Genomic DNA, 20,449 nt, shown 5'->3' with positions numbered 1-20,449 from the left:
GCACAATGGTCTTTAGGAAAGGTGATGCACAAGGTTTCAACCGTTGATTGGATGTGCACAAGAACGGTGATGCACAAGGCTTCAACTGAGGTGATGAGGTTTCAGCCCATCATCAAGTAAAGGTTACGGGGGAGATCAAGTGACTTCAGACCGTACCTCACAGATTCTGCTCGGCCACAAGCAAAAGTTTTTACTTAAAGCTCAGCCGAAGCGTCTCAAAGATCGACTCGGACGAAACCCTTCCACTGCGATTCAGCTTCCGCGTTCTTCAACAAAGTTCGAGACCATGGAGTCATCTTGCCAGTGGAAGTAGAATCATACCAATCCGAGCAGCCGTTCGAAAGTTATGTCCGATTCAGTGGGCATATGTCAGTCTGACGATAAAACTGACCGGGTTAAAAACCATGGTTAGAGAAGCGGTCTCAAGGAGGAATTCCAAACCGCATCAGTGTTCAACCCTCTCCTTCCTATCCATCAAAACACCATAAAGGCTGTGCTCTAAACTCTACTCTATTTAAATTTCTTAAATTCATTATCTTAGCTCTATTACTAGTCTTTACTCTTTAATATGTTCTTTTAAAGTTTTCTTTAGAATTTTCTTTGATATTCCTCATAGCAAACACTTATTCTTTTCTTCTTTATCACTTGTTTCAAGGGTGAAGGAGACTATGAGAGCCTCAAAAGAAAATTCGAGAAGTGCAAGCTTGGAGAGATCATATGAAGTGAGTTCAAGGCAAGAAGGGCTAAGGAGTGTAGCGGTTCAAATAATGAAGAGAAGAGAGCTGGTTCCTTTTAAACCAAGGTCAGGGGACATCATGGATAGTGGAGGCTATACTCTTTTTCCCTTTAACAAAGTTTTATCCCAAGAGGTTTTCTTTGTTGAGGTTTTTAATGAGGTAGACTACACTACTCCACCCTTGATCTTTGGTCCCCATGGTGTCCCACCGATCAAGCGTGCGGGGGAGTATTAGAATGTAAGGAAGAGAAGAGAGAAGAGGCCGGTAAGGCCGAACCATAGAAGAAGAAGAGAAGTGGCCGGTGAGGCTGCCAACACAAGAAGAACGGCCGGTAAGGCCGTGTGCACCAAGAAGAGTGGCCGTGAGGCCATGAATGGCATGAGAACGGCCGGTTAGGCCGTGAATACAATGAGTAAGGCCATGTGGGCTGAATGAAGAATAAGAGAAGGCCATAAGTGCAATGAGAAGGGCAAAGGCCTTATAAGAAGAAGAAGCCCAAGAGGAAGTCTCACAAAGGAAAGAAGGAAGGAATGAGGCCGAGTGTGAGTGATGAGAAGAAGGAAGACTCGGCCCACCATGTGATCAAGAAGCTGCCAAAGGAAGAAGATGCCAAAGGAAGAAGGAAGGAAGTCGCTTTCAAGGAGGAAGAACCTAACGGTCACAAGAAAAGAATCACATGTGCAAGGAAGGGAAGGATGTCACTATCACCTTCACCAAATCGAGAGAATGTCCCTATCAACACTCTCTTCCTCTCTCTAACGGTCATAAGCATTGTATTCCCTATATTAAGTTGTAATTCACTTCAATATAACACACACAATATTATCTAATAGAAGAGAATCCGATTTCCCCTCTCTACTTGTGTTCTTGTTCATATTCACAATGTAGATTGTTTAGGTGATTAGCGGTTAGGGGCTGCCCTTATGGCAGCCTAATTCTCTTCTCAAACCCACCTAAACTCTTCTTTATTTACTGCTTTACTTAGCCTAGATTACTGATTCTAATCCTCCTTCTCCTAAGTACACAAACTCTAAGTGTTGTGATACTAGAAGGGGATAGTCTCAAACTAGTGCTTCTCCTAGGTAGGATCCGCTTACTCTCTAGTATTTGGGTTCTATTTAGCTAGTTTATGGGGAGTTCATCACAAGTTGATGTTCTCTCCTTCCCCTTGAGAATGGGTTAGTTTGTTGTGGGTAAAGGGGGATTCATTCACCAAGTGTTTGTCTACCCTCTCTTGTGAGCTTTGTCTCATAAATCCCAACAATTCCAATGCATTTAACTAATTGTAAGAGTTCGGGATGAATTTGGAGTGTTTAGACAACAGTTAAACCCGTTTTATCCCAAAACAGGCTTAAACCGAGAAAACAGGCTAAAACCGAGAGAAAACATTGATTCGAAGCAGTAAACAGCTATGTTACTCTTTCTAGGGTCAAATATGTAACAATCAAATGCATTTGCCTAATTACAAGAGTTCAGGTTGAATTTGGAGTGTTTAGCCACCACTTATACCCATTGTGACTCCAAAGAGGCTAAAACCAAGAAAACATTGATTATAAGCAGTAAACAGTGTTGTTACTGTTTCTAGGGTCAGAATGTGTGACATTCCAATGCATTTGACTAATTGTAAGAGTTCGAGATGAATTTGGAGTGTTTAGCCAACAGTTAAACCCGTTTTATCCCAAAACAGGCTTAAACCAAGAAAACAGGCTAAAACCGAGAGAAAACAATGATTCGAAGCAGTAAACAGTTATGTTACTCTTTCAAGGGTCAAATATGTAACAATCCAATGCATTTGACTAATTACAAGAGTTCGGGTTGAATTTGGAGTGTTTAGCCACCACTTATACCTATTTTGTCCCGAAAGAGGCTAAAAACGAACAAACATTGATTCTAAGCAGTAAACAGAGTTGTTACTGTTTCTAGGTTCAGAATGTGTGACATTCCAATGCATTTGACTAATTGTAAGAGTTCGGGATGAATTTGGAGTGTTTAGACAACAGTTAAACCTGTTTTATCCCAAAACAGGCTTAAACCGAGAAAACAGGCTAAAACCGAGAGAAAACATTGATTCGAAGCAGTAAACAGCTACGTTACTCTTTCTAGGGTCAAATATGTAACAATCAAATGCATTTGCCTAATTACAAGAGTTCGGGTTGAATTTGGAGTGTTTAGCCACCACTTATACCCATTGTGACTCCAAAGAGGCTAAAACCAAGAAAACATTGATTATAAGCAGTAAACAGTGTTGTTACTGTTTCTAGGGTCAGAATGTGTGACATTCCAATGCATTTGACTAATTGTATGAGTTTGGAATGAATTTGGAGTGTTTAGACAACAGTAAACCTGTTTTATCCCAAAACAGGCTTAAACCGAGAAAGCATGCTAAAGTCGAGAGAAAACATTGATTCGAAGCAGTAAACAGCTATGTTACTCTTTCTAGGGTCAAATATGTAACAATCCAATGCATTTGACTAATTACAAGAGTTTGGGTTGAATTTGGAGTGTTTAGCCACCACTTATACCCATTTTGTCCCGAAAGAGGGTAAAACCGAGAAACCATTGATTCAAAGCAGTAAACAGCGTTGTTACTGTTTCTAGGTTCAGAATGTGTGACATTCTAATGCATTTGACTAATTGTAAGAGTTCAGGATGAATTTGGAGTGTTTAGACAATACTTAAACCCGTTTTATCCCAAAACAGGCTTAAACTGAGAATGCATGCTAAAACCGAGAGAAAACATTGATTCGAAGCAGTAAACAGCTATGTTACTCTTTCTAGGGTCAAATATGTAACAATCCAATGCATTTGACTAATTACAAGAGTTTGGATTGAATTTGGAGTGTTTAGCCACCACTTATACCCATTTTGTCCCGAAAGAGGCTAAAACCAAGAAAACATTGATTCAAAGCAGTAAACTGCGTTATTACTGTTTCTATAGTCAGAATGTGTGACATTCCAATGCATTTAACTAATTGTAAGAGTTCGGGATGAATTTGGAGTGTTTAGACAACAGTTAAACCCGTTTTATCCCAAAACAGGCTTAAACCGAGAAAACAGGCTAAAACCGAGCGAAAACAATGATTCGAAGCAGTAAACAGCTATGTTACTCTTTCTAGGGTCAAATATGTAACAATCCAATGCATTTGACTAATTACAAGAGTTCGGGTTGAATTTGGAGTGTTTAGCCACCACTTATACCCATTTTGTCCCGAAAGAGGCTAAAAACGAACAAACATTGATTCCAAGCAGTAAACAGCGTTGTTACTGTTTCTGTTGAAATAAGCGGAAGACTTAGAGAGATTTGAGAGGTTTAGAATGAAGAAGAAGAGTTGGTGGCTAATAGTATGAAAGAGAGTGATAATAGATTAGAATTAGGTAGAATATCTCAAATACAACACATGACAAGGGTTTAAATAGGGAGGCAGCTAGGGCGACCACATGACCTAAAGTAGAAACAAGAGAAATCGACAATTAGGAGAGAGAGGGGGTAGGTGATCGGTGATAGCGACTTGTCCTAGTCTTCCACTCTTGTCCACTTGCGCTTTCTCCCTAACGGCTACACAAGGGATTCTCGATCCTTCTCATGGGCCGGAGGTGAGCAGGCCTCCTCACTATCCTCACACATAGATGACTCGGCCTTAGTGCTTCACTCGGCCTTATTGCTTGCACGTACGGACGGTACGGACTGTACGGACGCCATAGGCTTATTCTTGATCAATACTCCCCCTCAAGCTTAGCCTGATGAAATGGCTAAGCTTGGAACCCGTGAAGCAGCACCTCATTAAAAACCTTGACTTAGAAAACCTCATGGGACAAAACTAAGCCAAGGGAAAAAGAGTGTGCTGTCCACGGATTAGGAAAGTTGATCACGGCCGTGTGATGTCTACAAGTCCAAGTTTGCTATGAATATAATCACAAACCTTGGGACTTGCAGATTTGGTGAAGATGTCGGCTAGCTGGTCTTGACTCCTTGTGTGGCATGGTAGAACCGCTCCCTCTTCGATCCTCTCCCTAACCTTGTGGCAGTCGCTCTCAATGTGCTTGGTCCGTTCATGGAAGACTGAGTTAGTGGCTATGTGGATCGCTGCCTCATTGTCACAATGCATTGTCATCGGCTGTCTTGTTTCAATGCCGAGATCCTTAAGTAGACCTTTCAACCATGTCATCTCATTAGTTAGCTTCCTCATAGCTCGGTACTCAGCCTCGGCACTTGAACATGACACCACCTTTTGCTTCTTAGACCTCCATGTAACTAGGTTTCCTCCAACAAAGGTGCAATATCCAGTAGTTGACCGCCTATCCAATGTGTCTCCATTATAGTCCGCATCACAATAACCCACGATCTCAGTGTTGCCGTTTTTACCCATCCAAATGCCTTGACCAGGGCTGCCCTTGAGATAGCTCAAAATCCTCTCCACTTGACTCCATTGATACTTGCTTGGAGCTTGCATGTGCTGACTCACCTGATTCACAGCATAAGAGATATCAGGTCGTGTGATAGTTAAATAGATCAACTTACCTACAAGCCGTCGGTAGCGTGTGACGTCCGGGAACGGCTCGTCCAATGGTTCGCGTGGTTTGCCTTCCTTCGCCCGAATGCTCTCCCCCTTTCGCTTGAGCTGGTAATCTTCATCCAGTGGTGTAGTAGCTGGAACCGTACCAAGTTTGCCTGTCTCAGCAAGCAAGTCCAGAGCATACTTGCGTTGTGAGAGGAAGATACCCTCCGGGGAACGGCAGATTTCGATGCCGAGGAAGTATTTGAGCTCTCCGAGGTCCTTAATGTCAAAGGCAGACTTGAGAGAGTCTTTAATGGCAACAATACCGGCCTTGTCATCGCCAGTCACGATGATGTCATCGACATAAACCAGCACCACAACCAGGCCAAGTGATGTCTTGAGAGTGAAAAGAGTGTGATCAGCCTCCGATCGTCTAAAGCCATTCGCCTTAAGAGTGGAGCTGAGCTTATGGTACCAGGCGCGTGGTGACTGTTTGAGGCCATAGATGGCCTTGCGTAACCGTAAGACTTTCCCGGGAGCAACAATGTCCTCAAGACCAGGCGGAGGAGTCATGTACACTTCTTCATCTAGCTCGCCTTGGAGGAACGCGTTCTTCACATCCATTTGCCATAAGTCCCAAGAAAGGTTCACGGCCAACGATAGCACTACTCGCACGGTATGCAATTTGGCCACGGGAGCAAACGTTGCCATGTAGTCATCTCCATAGGTTTGAGTGAACCCTCGGGCCACCAGCCGTGCCTTATGCCTTTCAATCTCTCCCGTGCTCAAGAACTTGATGGTGAATACCCACTTTGAACTTACGGCCTTCTTCCCTTTGGGGAGGTCAGCCTCATCCCATGTGTGATTTCTGATCATTGCACCAGCTTCATCTTCCACAGCATCTACCCATACCTTATGTTCTTTGGCCTCCTCGTACGTTTGGGGAACCCAGTGTTCATCAACTTGGCCGAAGAAGGCGTGGTGCTCGGTCGGAAGCAGCTCGAGCGAACATACGGCTTGGATAGGATGTGCGACGGCTTGACTGTTGTAGTAGACCCTCTTATCTTTCCATGTAGAGGGGTGAGACCGGACACGCGTGCTTCGTCGTGGAGCTGGTTGAGCTGGCGGCACTGATTGGCTGGACTGAGTGACATCTTCGATGACCGGTTCAGCATCAGGTCGTGTCTCGGTCAGGCTTGAGTTTGGCTCGGGCATCTCATGTGCCTCGGTCATGCTCTGGTTTGACTCGGGCATCTCATGGTCCGGGGATATCATCTCGGGCATAGCACCTTCCGGCTCGAGCGTATGGTCAATGGAGCTCGGGTTGGGTTCTGGCTGAGGAAGGGCTGTGGCCGTAGGCGGATTTCCGAGATGGTCAAGGAGAAACTTAAGGCTGGAGGCTCTATCATTTGGTGATGATGAAAGATCCTTCAAGCTGTTCCAGTCTTTGTTATCAAAATAACCCACATTTTCCAAGAACCGAACATCTCTTGATACATACAGCCGGCTTGTCTTTGGGTCAAAACACTTGTATCCCTTTTGAGTAGTGGAGTAGCCGATGAACATACACCTTATGCTTTTGGGATCGAGCTTACTCCGCTGTTCTCCTGGCACAAGTACAAAAGAAACACACCCAAAGACCCGTAAGTGCTCTAGAGATGGTTTAAATCCATTCAATACCTCAAATGGCGATAGGTCATTAAGGACTTTGGTTGGTGTCCGATTGATCAGGTAGCATGCTGTCATCACAGCATCACCCCAATATCGCCTTGTAACGTGTGAATGGAACATCATCGACCGTGCCACCTCCATTAGATGTCGGTTCTTCCTCTCGGCCACACCATTTTGTTGGGGCGTATAGGGACAACTTGTTTGGTGTAGTATGCCGTGTTTTGCTAGGTGTTCTCTGAATTTGTGACTTGTATACTCTCCACCATTGTCTGATCTAAGTACCTTAATTTTAGCATTGAAATGATTAGTAACATAATTTTGAAAGTTTATAAAAGCATCAAACACTCTATCCTTTGAAGGCAACAAAGTAATCCATGTGTACTTAGATTTTTCATCAATAAAAGTCACAAAATATTTGTTATTATCTCTAGAAAGGCATGGTGAAGTCCACACATCCGAGTGCACTAAATCAAAACAATGCTCATAAATAGTTTTAGACTTGGGAAAAATAGATTTGCAATGTTTACCAAGAATACAAGACTCACACATTGAACTATCAAAAGAAACACTTGGTAACATTAAAGCAAGGGCACGAGAATGAGGATGGCCTAATCTAGCATGCCACACACTATCCAAATTAACAACAAAACAAGATTTAGTAGATAAACTTGGCGAGGTTTTCTCTAGGACATAGAGATCTCCACTCCCTTGTCCCTCTCCAAGAACTTTTCCAGTCTCAATATCCTGAAAATGAACACTATTAGGACCAAAGATTGCATAACAATTCAAATCATTAGTGGTTCTCTTAACCGATAGAAGATTAGATGTGAAGGTAGGCATAAAGAAAGCTTTTGTGGTTTTATCAAATAGTTTCAAGTCCCCTATTCCTTTCACTGGTATTTGTTCTCCATTTGCAATTATAACATTTCCTAAAGCCGGTTTTATATTGTCAATTAGACTAGGATTACTAATCATGTGGTGAGAAGCACCCGAGTCTATGACAAGAGATTTACTAGGCTTAGAGGTAAAGAAAGAGATACCAGACTCCTTGAGTGAGGCAATGGAACGGATGAGCGCCTCAAGGTCTGATTTCCTAACCACTTCTCCATAGGCTGCGGTCATGGCTGCCTCATCTCCTTGCTTTGACGGCCCGGCTCCCTTGTCGCTAACCGCTTCCTTTGAGAGGTTTGCTTTGAACTTGGCCGGTTTGAGATGAGGGTGGAGGACCCAGCACTTGTCTTTCAGGTGACCCCGCCTCTTGCAGTGGTCGCATATCCACACCTTCCTCTCCTCTTGCTTGTACACTCCTTTATTAGCCGTAGCAAGCTCCCCCTTACCGCTAAACAAGTCAAGAGAACCTTGCTCTCTTTGGATTTGTGAACAAATGTCTTCAAAAGAGGGAAGTTTCTCTGCCCTGAGGATGTGCTTCAAGAGATCGTTGAAGGATGGGTTTAAAGTAAGAAGGAGACCAAAGATCTTGTCTTGCTCCTTTCTTTCAGTCAACACACTCGGATCGAGTGTACTCGGCCGCAACATGTCAAGCTCGGACCATAAAGCTCGAAACTTGCCAAGATGTTTAGTGAACTCCACATCATCTTGGTTAAGCTCATTTATGGCCTTCTTGACCTCAAAGACCCGAGTCAAGTTGGAGATATTGCCATAGACACCTTTAAGTGTCTCCCACAACTCCTTGGCCGTCTCGCAATATGAGTAGGCCTCAAGGATTGGTGTGTCAAGAGAGTTTTGGAGAACAGATAGGACAACTTGGTCTTCTTGGAACCACTTGGCCTTCCTCTCGCTCTCTTCTTCTACTTCCTCCTCGGAAGCGCCTTCATCTTCTCCTTTTAGGTTTTGTTTTGGAGCATAGTCACTCTCGACATGACTCCAAAGACCACGACCTCCAAGGGCAGTTCTTGTGGTTCTAGTCCACAGCAAGTAGTTTGTTCCTTTGAGAACAACCGGCATGACAATGGGTTTGGCGTTTTCCATGGTTTAACCGCTATGGACCGATGGACAAAGCTTTTACCCGGAGAATAAAGAGAAATAGGGCTGAGAATCGAGTGAACAAGAATGAAGAATGGAAGAATAGAAGAGATAGGTTATCAAGAACGACAACCTAGCTCTGATACCATGTTGAAATAAGCGGAAGACTTAGAGAGATTTGAGAGGTTTAGAATGAAGAAGAAGAGTTGGTGGCTAATAGTATGAAAGAGAGTGATAATAGATTAGAATTAGGTAGAATATCTCAAATACAACACATGACAAGGGTTTAAATAGGGAGGCAGCTAGGGCGACCACATGACCTAAAGTAGAAACAAGAGAAATCGACAATTAGGAGAGAGAGGGGGTAGGTGATCGGTGATAGCGACTTGTCCTAGTCTTCCACTCTTGTCCACTTGCGCTTTCTCCCTAACGGCTACACAAGGGATTCTCGATCCTTCTCATGGGCCGGAGGTGAGCAGGCCTCCTCACTATCCTCACACATAGATGACTCGGCCTTAGTGCTTCACTCGGCCTTATTGCTTGCACGTACGGACGGTACGGACTGTACGGACGCCATAGGCTTATTCTTGATCAATAGTTTCTAGGTTCAGAATGTGTGACATTCCAATGCATTTGACTAATTGTATGAGTTTGGAATGAATTTGGAGTGTTTAGATAACAAACTCGTTTTATCCCAAAACAGGCTTAAACCGAGAAAACAGGCTAAAACCGAGTAGAAAACATTGATTCGAAGCAGTAAACATTTATGTTACTCTCTCAAGGGTCAAATATGTAACAATCCAATGCATTTGACTAATTACAAGAGTTCGGGTTGAATTTGGAGTGTTTAGCCACCACTTATACCTATTTTGTCCCGAAAGAGGCTAAAAACGAACAAACATTGATTCTAAGCAGTAAACAGAGTTGTTACTGTTTCTAGGTTCAGAATGTGTGACATTCCAATGAATTTGACTAATTGTAAGAGTTCAGGATGAATTTGGAGTGTTTAGACAATACTTAAACCCGTTTTATCCCAAAACAGGCTTAAACTGAGAATGCATGCTAAAACCGAGAGAAAACATTGATTCGAAGCAGTAAACAGCTATGTTACTCTTTCTAGGGTCAAATATGTAACAATCCAATGCATTTGACTAATTACAAGAGTTTGGATTGAATTTGGAGTGTTTAGCCACCACTTATACCCATTTTGTCCCGAAAGAGGCTAAAACCAAGAAAACATTGATTCAAAGCAGTAAACTGCGTTATTACTGTTTCTAGGGTCAGAATGTGTGACATTCCAATGCATTTAACTAATTGTAAGAGTTCGGGATGAATTTGGAGTGTTTAGACAACAGTTAAACCCGTTTTATCCCAAAACAGGCTTAAACCGAGAAAACAGGCTAAAACCGAGCGAAAACAATGATTCGAAGCAGTAAACAGCTATGTTACTCTTTCTAGGGTCAAATATGTAACAATCCAATGCATTTGACTAATTACAAGAGTTCGGGTTGAATTTGGAGTGTTTAGCCACCACTTATACCCATTTTGTCCCGAAAGAGGCTAAAAACGAACAAACATTGATTCCAAGCAGTAAACAGCGTTGTTACTGTTTCTAGGTTCAGAATGTGTGACATTCCAATGCATTTGACTAATTGTATGAGTTTGGAATGAATTTGGAGTGTTTAGACAACAAACTCGTTTTATCCCAAAACAGGCTTAAACCGAGAAAACAGGCTAAAACCGAGTAGAAAACATTGATTCGAAGCAGTAAACAGTTATGTTACTCTTTCAAGGGTCAAATATGTAACAATCCAATGCATTTGACTAATTACAAGAGTTCGGGTTGAATTTGGAGTGTTTAGCCACCACTTATACCCATTTTGTCCCGAAAGAGGCTAAAACCAAGAGAACATTGATTCAAAGCAGTAAACTGCGTTATTACTGTTTCTAGGGTCAGAATATGTGACACTCCAATGCATTTAACTAATTGTAAGAGTTCGGGATGAATTTGGAGTGTTTAGACAACAGTTAAACCCGTTTTATCCCAAAACAGGCTTAAACCGAGAAAACAGGCTAAAACCGAGCGAAAACAATGATTCGAAGCAGTAAACAGCTATGTTACTCTTTCTAGGGTCAAATATGTAACAATCCAATGCATTTGACTAATTACAAGAGTTCGGGTTGAATTTGGAGTGTTTAGCCACCACTTATACCCATTTTGTCCCGAAAGAGGCTAAAAACGAACAAACATTGATTCCAAGCAGTAAACAGCGTTGTTACTGTTTCTAGGTTCAGAATGTGTGACATTCCAATGCATTTGACTAATTGTATGAGTTTGGAATGAATTTGGAGTGTTTAGACAACAAACTCGTTTTATCCCAAAACAGGCTTAAACCGAGAAAACAGGCTAAAACCGAGTAGAAAACATTGATTCGAAGCAGTAAACAGTTATGTTACTCTTTCAAGGGTCAAATATGTAACAATCCAATGCATTTGACTAATTACAAGAGTTCGGGTTGAATTTGGAGTGTTTAGCCACCACTTATACCCATTTTGTCCCGAAAGAGGCTAAAACCAAGAGAACATTGATTCAAAGCAGTAAACTGCGTTATTACTGTTTCTAGGGTCAGAATATGTGACACTCCAATGCATTTAACTAATTGTAAGAGTTCGGGATGAATTTGGAGTGTTTAGACAACAGTTAAACCCGTTTTATCCCAAAACAGGCTAAAACCGAGAAAACAGGCTAAAACCGAGCGAAAACAATGATTCGAAGCAGTAAACAGCTATGTTACTCTTTCTAGGGTCAAATATGTAACAATCCAATGCATTTGACTAATTACAAGAGTTCGGGTTGAATTTGGAGTGTTTAGCCACCACTTATACCCATTTTGTCCCGAAAGAGGCTAAACACGAACAAACTTTGATTCTAAGCAGTAAACAGCGTTGTTACTGTTTCTAGGTTCAGAATGTGTGACATTCCAATGCATTTGACTAATTGTATGAGTTTGGAATGAATTTGGAGTGTTTAGACAACAGTTAAACTCGTTTTATCCCAAAACAGGCTTAAACCGAGAAAACAGGCTAAAACCGAGTAGAAAACATTGATTCGAAGCAGTAAACAGTTATGTTACTCTTTCAAGGGTCAAATATGTAACAATCCAATGCATTTGACTAATTACAAGAGTTCGGGTTGAATTTGGAGTGTTTAGCCACCACTTATACCCATTTTGTCCCGAAAGAGGCTAAAACCGAGAAAACATTGATTCAAAGCAGTAAACAGAGTTGTTACTGTTTCTAGGTTCAGAATGTGTGACATTCCAATGCATTTGACTAATTGTATGAGTTTGGAATGAATTTGGAGTGTTTAGACAACAGATAAACCCATTTTATCCCAAAACAAGCTTAAACCGAGAAAACAGGCTAAAACCGAGCGAAAACAATGATTCGAAGCAGTAAACAGCTATGTTACTCTTTCTAGGGTCAAATATGTAACAATCCAATGCATTTGACTAATTACAAGAGTTTGGATTGAATTTGGAGTGTTTAGCCACCACTTATACCCATTTTGTCCCGAAAGAGGCTAAAACCAAGAACATTGATTCAAAGCAGTAAACTGCGTTATTACTGTTTCTAGGGTCAGAATGTGTGGCATTCCAATGCATTTAACTAATTGTAAGAGTTCGGGATGAATTTGGAGTGTTTAGACAACAGTTAAACCCGTTTTATCCCAAAACAGGCTTAAACCGAGAAAACAGGCTAAAACCGAGCGAAAACAATGATTCGAAGCAGTAAACAGCTATGTTACTCTTTCTAGGGTCAAATATGTAACAATCCAATGTATTTGACTAATTACAAGAGTTCGGGTTGAATTTGGAGTGTTTAGCCACCACTTATACCCATTTTGTCCCGAAAGAGGCTAAAAACGAACAAACATTGATTCCAAGCAGTAAACAGCGTTGTTACTGTTTCTAGGTTCAGAATGTGTGACATTCCAATGCATTTGACTAATTGTATGAGTTTGGAATGAATTTGGAGTGTTTAGACAACAGTTAAACTCGTTTTATCCCAAAACAGGCTTAAACCGAGAAAACAGGCTAAAACCGAGCGAAAACAATGATTCGAAGCAGTAAACAGCTATGTTACTCTTTCTAGGGTCAAATATGTAACAATCCAATGCATTTGACTAATTACAAGAGTTCGGGTTGAATTTGGAGTGTTTAGCCACCACTTATACCCATTTTGTCCCGAAAGAGGCTAAAAACGAACAAACATTGATTCCAAGCAGTAAACAGCGTTGTTACTGTTTCTAGGTTCAGAATGTGTGACATTCCAATGCATTTGACTAATTGTATGAGTTTGGAATGAATTTGGAGTGTTTAGACAACAGTTAAACTCGTTTTATCCCAAAACAGGCTTAAACCGAGAAAACAGGCTAAAACCGAGAGAAAATATTGATTCGAAGCAGTAAACAGCTATGTTACTCTTTCTAGGGTCAAATATGTAACAATCCAAGAGTTCGGGTTGAATTTGGAGTGTTTAGCCACCACTTATACCCATTTTGTCCCGAAAGAGGGTAAAACCGAACAAACATTGATTCAAAGCAGTAAACAGCGTTGTTACTGTTTCTAGGTTCAGAATGTGTGACATTCCAATGCATATGACTAATTGTAAGAGTTCAGGATGACTTTGGAGTGTTTAGACAACAGTTAAACCCGTTTTATCCCAAAACAGGCTTAAACTGAGAAAGCATGCTAAAGTCGAGAGAAAACATTGATTCGAAGCAGTAAACAGCTATGTTATTCTTTCTAGGGTCAAATATGTAACAATCCAATGCATTTGACTAATTACAAGAGTTTGGGTTGAATTTGGAGTGTTTAGCCACCACTTATACCCATTTTGTCCCGAAAGAGGGTAAAACCGAGAAACCATTGATTCAAAGCAGTAAACAGCGTTGTTACTGTTTCTAGGTTCAGAATGTGTGACATTCCAATGCATTTGACTAATTGTAAGAGTTCAGGATGAATTTGGATGTTTAGACAATACTTAAACCCGTTTTATCCCAAAGCAGGCTTAAACTGAGAAAGCATGCTAAAACCGAGAGAAAACATTGATTCGAAGCAGTAAACAGCTATGTTACTCTTTCTAGGGTCAAATATGTAACAATCCAATGCATTTGACTAATTACAAGAGTTTGGATTGAATTTGGAGTGTTTAGCCACCACTTATACCCATTTTGTCCCGAAAGAGGCTAAAACCAAGAAAACATTGATTCAAAGCAGTAAACTGCGTTATTACTGTTTCTAGGGTCAGAATGTGTGACATTCCAATGCATTTAACTAATTGTAAGAGTTCGGGATGAATTTGGAGTGTTTAGACAACAGTTAAACCCGTTTTATCCCAAAACAGGCTTAAACCGAGAAAACAGGCTAAAACCGAGCGAAAACAATGATTCGAAGCAGTAAACAGCTATGTTACTCTTTCTAGGGTCAAATACGTAACAATCCAATGCATTTGACTAATTACAAGAGTTCGGGTTGAATTTGGAGTGTTTAGCCACCACTTATACCCATTTTGTCCCGAAAGAGGCTAAAAACGAACAAACATTGATTCCAAGCAGTAAACAGCGTTGTTACTGTTTCTAGGTTCAGAATGTGTGACATTCCAATGCATTTGACTAATTGTATGAGTTTGGAATGAATTTGGAGTGTTAGACAACAAACTCGTTTTATCCCAAAACAGGCTTAAACCGAGAAAACAGGCTAAAACCGAGTAGAAAACATTGATTCGAAGCAGTAAACAGTTATGTTACTCTTTCAAGGGTCAAATATGTAACAATCCAATGCATTTGACTAATTACAAGAGTTCGGGTTGAATTTGGAGTGTTTAGCCACCACTTATACCTATTTTGTCCCGAAAGAGGCTAAAAACGAACAAACATTGATTCTAAGCAGTAAACAGAGTTGTTACTGTTTCTAGGTTCAGAATGTGTGACATTCCAATGCATTTGACTAATTGTAAGAGTTCGGGATGAATTTGGAGTGTTTAGACAACAGTTAAACCTGTTTTATCCCAAAACAGGCTTAAACCGAGAAAACAGGCTAAAACCGAGAGAAAACATTGATTCGAAGCAGTAAACAGCTATGTTACTCTTTCTAGGGTCAAATATGTAACAATCAAATGCATTTGACTAATTACAAGAGTTCGGGATGAATTTGGAGTGTTTAGCCACCACTTATACCCATTGTGACTCCAAAGAGGCTAAAACCAAGAAAACATTGATTATAAGCAGTAAACAGTGTTGTTACTGTTTCTAGGGTCAGAATGTGTGACATTCCAATGCATTTGACTAATTGTAAGAGTTCGAGATGAATTTGGAGCGTTTAGCCAACAGTTAAACCCGTTTTATCCCAAAACAGGCTTAAACCGAGAAAACAGGCTAAAACCGAGAGAAAACAATGATTCGAAGCAGTAAACAGTTATGTTACTCTTTCTAAGGTCAAATATGTAACAATCCAAGAGTTCGGGTTGAATTTGGAGTGTTTAGCCACCACTTATACCCATTTTGTCCCGAAAGAGGCTAAAAACGAACAAACATTGATTCTAAGCAGTAAACAGCGTTGTTACTGTTTCTAGGTTCAGAATGTGTGACATTCCAATGCATTTGACTAATTGTAAGAGTTCAGGATGACTTTGGAGTGTTTAGACAACAGTTAAACCCGTTTTATCCCAAAACAGGCTTAAACTGAGAAAGCATGCTAAAGTCGAGAGAAAACATTGATTCGAAGCAGTAAACAGCTATGTTACTCTTTCTAGGGTCAAATATGTAACAATCCAATGCATTTGACTAATTACAAGAGTTTGGGTTGAATTTGGAGTGTTTAGCCACCACTTATACCCATTTTGTCCCGAAAGAGGGTAAAACCGAGAAACCATTGATTCAAAGCAGTAAACAGCGTTGTTACTGTTTCTAGGTTCAGAATGTGTAACATTCCAATGCATATGACTAATTGTAAGAGTTCAGGATGAATTTGGAGTGTTTAGACAATACTTAAACCCGTTTTATCCCAAAACAGGCTTAAACTGCGAAAGCATGCTAAAACCGAGAGAAAACATTGATTCGAAGCAGTAAACAGCTATGTTACTCTTTCTAGGGTCAAATATGTAACAATCCAATGCATTTGACTAATTACAAGAGTTTGGATTGAATTTGGAGTGTTTAGCCACCACTTATACCCATTTTGTCCCGAAAGAGGCTAAAAACAAACAAACATTGATTCCAAGCAGTAAACAGCGTTGTTACTGTTTCTAGGTTCAGAATGTGTGACATTCCAATGCATTTGACTAATTGTATGAGTTTGGAATGAATTTGGAGTGTTTAGACAACAGTTAAACTCGTTTTATCCCAAAACAGGCTTAAACCGAGAAAACAGGCTAAAACCGAGTAGAAAACATTGATTCGAAGCAGTAAACAGTTATGTTACTCTTTCAAGGGTCAAATATGTAACAATCCAATGCATTTGACTAATTACAAGAGTTCGGGTTGAATTTGGAGTGTTTAGCCACCACTTATACCCATTTTGTCCCGAAAGAGGCTAAAACCGAGAAAACATTGATTCAAAGCAGTAAACAGAGTTGTTACTGTTTCTAGGTTCAGAATGTGTGACATTCCAATGCATTTGACTAATTGTAAGAGTTCGAGATGAATTTGGAGTGTTTAGCCAACAGTTAAACCCGTTTTATCCCAAAACAGGCTTAAACCAAGAAAACAGGCTAAAACCGAGAGAAAACAATGATTCGAAGCAGTAAACAGTTATGTTACTCTTTCAAGGGTCAAATATGTAACAATCCAATGCATTTGACTAATTACAAGAGTTCGGGTTGAATTTGGAGTGTTTAGCCACCACTTATACCTATTTTGTCCCGAAAGAGGCTAAAAACGAACAAACATTGATTCTAAGCAGTAAACAGAGTTGTTACTGTTTCTAGGTTCAGAATGTGTGACATTCCAATGCATTTGACTAATTGTAAGAGTTCGGGATGAATTTGGAGTGTTTAGACAACAGTTAAACCTGTTTTATCCCAAAACAGGCTTAAACCGAGAAAACAGGCTAAAACCGAGAGAAAACATTGATTCGAAGCAGTAAACAGCTACGTTACTCTTTCTAGGGTCAAATATGTAACAATCAAATGCATTTGCCTAATTACAAGAGTTCGGGTTGAATTTGGAGTGTTTAGCCACCACTTATACCCATTGTGACTCCAAAGAGGCTAAAACCAAGAAAACATTGATTATAAGCAGTAAACAGTGTTGTTACTGTTTCTAGGGTCAGAATGTGTGACATTCCAATGCATTTGACTAATTGTATGAGTTTGGAATGAATTTGGAGTGTTTAGACAACAGTAAACCTGTTTTATCCCAAAACAGGCTTAAACCGAGAAAGCATGCTAAAGTCGAGAGAAAACATTGATTCGAAGCAGTAAACAGCTATGTTACTCTTTCTAGGGTCAAATATGTAACAATCCAATGCATTTGACTAATTACAAGAGTTTGGGTTGAATTTGGAGTGTTTAGCCACCACTTATACCCATTTTGTCCCGAAAGAGGGTAAAACCGAGAAACCATTAATTCAAAGCAGTAAACAGCGTTGTTACTGTTTCTAGGTTCAGAATGTGTGACATTCTAATGCATTTGACTAATTGTAAGAGTTCAGGATGAATTTGGAGTGTTTAGACAATACTTAAACCCGTTTTATCCCAAAACAGGCTTAAACTGAGAATGCATGCTAAAACCGAGAGAAAACATTGATTCGAAGCAGTAAACAGCTATGTTACTCTTTCTAGGGTCAAATATGTAACAATCCAATGCATTTGACTAATTACAAGAGTTTGGATTGAATTTGGAGTGTTTAGCCACCACTTATACCCATTTTGTCCCGAAAGAGGCTAAAACCAAGAAAACATTGATTCAAAGCAGTAAACTGCGTTATTACTGTTTCTATAGTCAGAATGTGTGACATTCCAATGCATTTAACTAATTGTAAGAGTTCGGGATGAATTTGGAGTGTTTAGACAACAGTTAAACCCGTTTTATCCCAAAACAGGCTTAAACCGAGAAAACAGGCTAAAACCGAGCGAAAACAATGATTCGAAGCAGTAAACAGCTATGTTACTCTTTCTAGGGTCAAATATGTAACAATCCAATGCATTTGACTAATTACAAGAGTTCGGGTTGAATTTGGAGTGTTTAGCCACCACTTATACCCATTTTGTCCCGAAAGAGGCTAAAAACGAACAAACATTGATTCCAAGCAGTAAACAGCGTTGTTACTGTTTCTAGGTTCAGAATGTGTGACATTCCAATGCATTTGACTAATTGTATGAGTTTGGAATGAATTTGGAGTGTTTAGATAACAAACTCGTTTTATCCCAAAACAGGCTTAAACCGAGAAAACAGGCTAAAACCGAGTAGAAAACATTGATTCGAAGCAGTAAACATTTATGTTACTCTTTCAAGGGTCAAATATGTAACAATCCAATGCATTTGACTAATTACAAGAGTTCGGGTTGAATTTGGAGTGTTTAGCCACCACTTATACCTATTTTGTCCCGAAAGAGGCTAAAAACGAACAAACATTGATTCTAAGCAGTAAACAGAGTTGTTACTGTTTCTAGGTTCAGAATGTGTGACATTCCAATGAATTTGACTAATTGTAAGAGTTCAGGATGAATTTGGAGTGTTTAGACAATACTTAAACCCGTTTTATCCCAAAACAGGCTTAAACTGAGAATGCATGCTAAAACCGAGAGAAAACATTGATTCGAAGCAGTAAACAGCTATGTTACTCTTTCTAGGGTCAAATATGTAACAATCCAATGCATTTGACTAATTACAAGAGTTTGGATTGAATTTGGAGTGTTTAGCCACCACTTATACCCATTTTGTCCCGAAAGAGGCTAAAACCAAGAAAACATTGATTCAAAGCAGTAAACTGCGTTATTACTGTTTCTAGGGTCAGAATGTGTGACATTCCAATGCATTTAACTAATTGTAAGAGTTCGGGATGAATTTGGAGTGTTTAGACAACAGTTAAACCCGTTTTATCCCAAAACAGGCTTAAACCGAGAAAACAGGCTAAAACCGAGCGAAAACAATGATTCGAAGCAGTAAACAGCTATGTTACTCTTTCTAGGGTCAAATATGTAACAATCCAATGCATTTGACTAATTACAAGAGTTCGGGTTGAATTTGGAGTGTTTAGCCACCACTTATACCCATTTTGTCCCGAAAGAGGCTAAAAACAAACAAACATTGATTCCAAGCAGTAAACAGCGTTGTTACTGTTTCTAGGTTCAGAATGTGTGACATTCCAATGCATTTGACTAATTGTATGAGTTTGGAATGAATTTGGAGTGTTTAGACAACAAACTCGTTTTATCCCAAAACAGGCTTAAACCGAGAAAACAGGCTAAAACCGAGTAGAAAACATTGATTCGAAGCAGTAAACAGTTATGTTACTCTTTCAAGGGTCAAATATGTAACAATCCAATGCATTTGACTAATTACAAGAGTTCGGGTTGAATTTGGAGTGTTTAGCCACCACTTATACCCATTTTGTCCCGAAAGAGGCTAAAACCAAGAGAACATTGATTCAAAGCAGTAAACTGCGTTATTACTGTTTCTAGGGTCAGAATATGTGACACTCCAATGCATTTAACTAATTGTAAGAGTTCGGGATGAATTTGGAGTGTTTAGACAACAGTTAAACCCGTTTTATCCCAAAACAGGCTTAAACCGAGAAAACAGGCTAAAACCGAGCGAAAACAATGATTCGAAGCAGTAAACAGCTATGTTACTCTTTCTAGGGTCAAATATGTAACAATCCAATGCATTTGACTAATTACAAGAGTTCGGGTTGAATTTGGAGTGTTTAGCCACCACTTATACCCATTTTGTCCCGAAAGAGGCTAAAAACGAACAAACATTGATTCCAAGCAGTAAACAGCGTTGTTACTGTTTCTAGGTTCAGAATGTGTGACATTCCAATGCATTTGACTAATTGTATGAGTTTGGAATGAATTTGGAGTGTTTAGACAACAAACTCGTTTTATCCCAAAACAGGCTTAAACCGAGAAAACAGGCTAAAACCGAGTAGAAAACATTGATTCGAAGCAGTAAACAGTTATGTTACTCTTTCAAGGGTCAAATATGTAACAATCCAATGCATTTGACTAATTACAAGAGTTCGGGTTGAATTTGGAGTGTTTAGCCACCACTTATACCCATTTTGTCCCGAAAGAGGCTAAAACCAAGAGAACATTGATTCAAAGCAGTAAACTGCGTTATTACTGTTTCTAGGGTCAGAATATGTGACACTCCAATGCATTTAACTAATTGTAAGAGTTCGGGATGAATTTGGAGTGTTTAGACAACAGTTAAACCCGTTTTATCCCAAAACAGGCTAAAACCGAGAAAACAGGCTAAAACCGAGCGAAAACAATGATTCGAAGCAGTAAACAGCTATGTTACTCTTTCTAGGGTCAAATATGTAACAATCCAAT

Source organism: Camelina sativa, chromosome 3, assembly GCF_030686135.1.
Source record: "Camelina sativa cultivar CO46 ecotype springtype chromosome 3, ASM3068613v1".
Classification (NCBI taxonomy): Eukaryota; Viridiplantae; Streptophyta; class Magnoliopsida; order Brassicales; family Brassicaceae; genus Camelina; species Camelina sativa.
Note: the sequence above shows the minus strand (reverse complement) of the source record.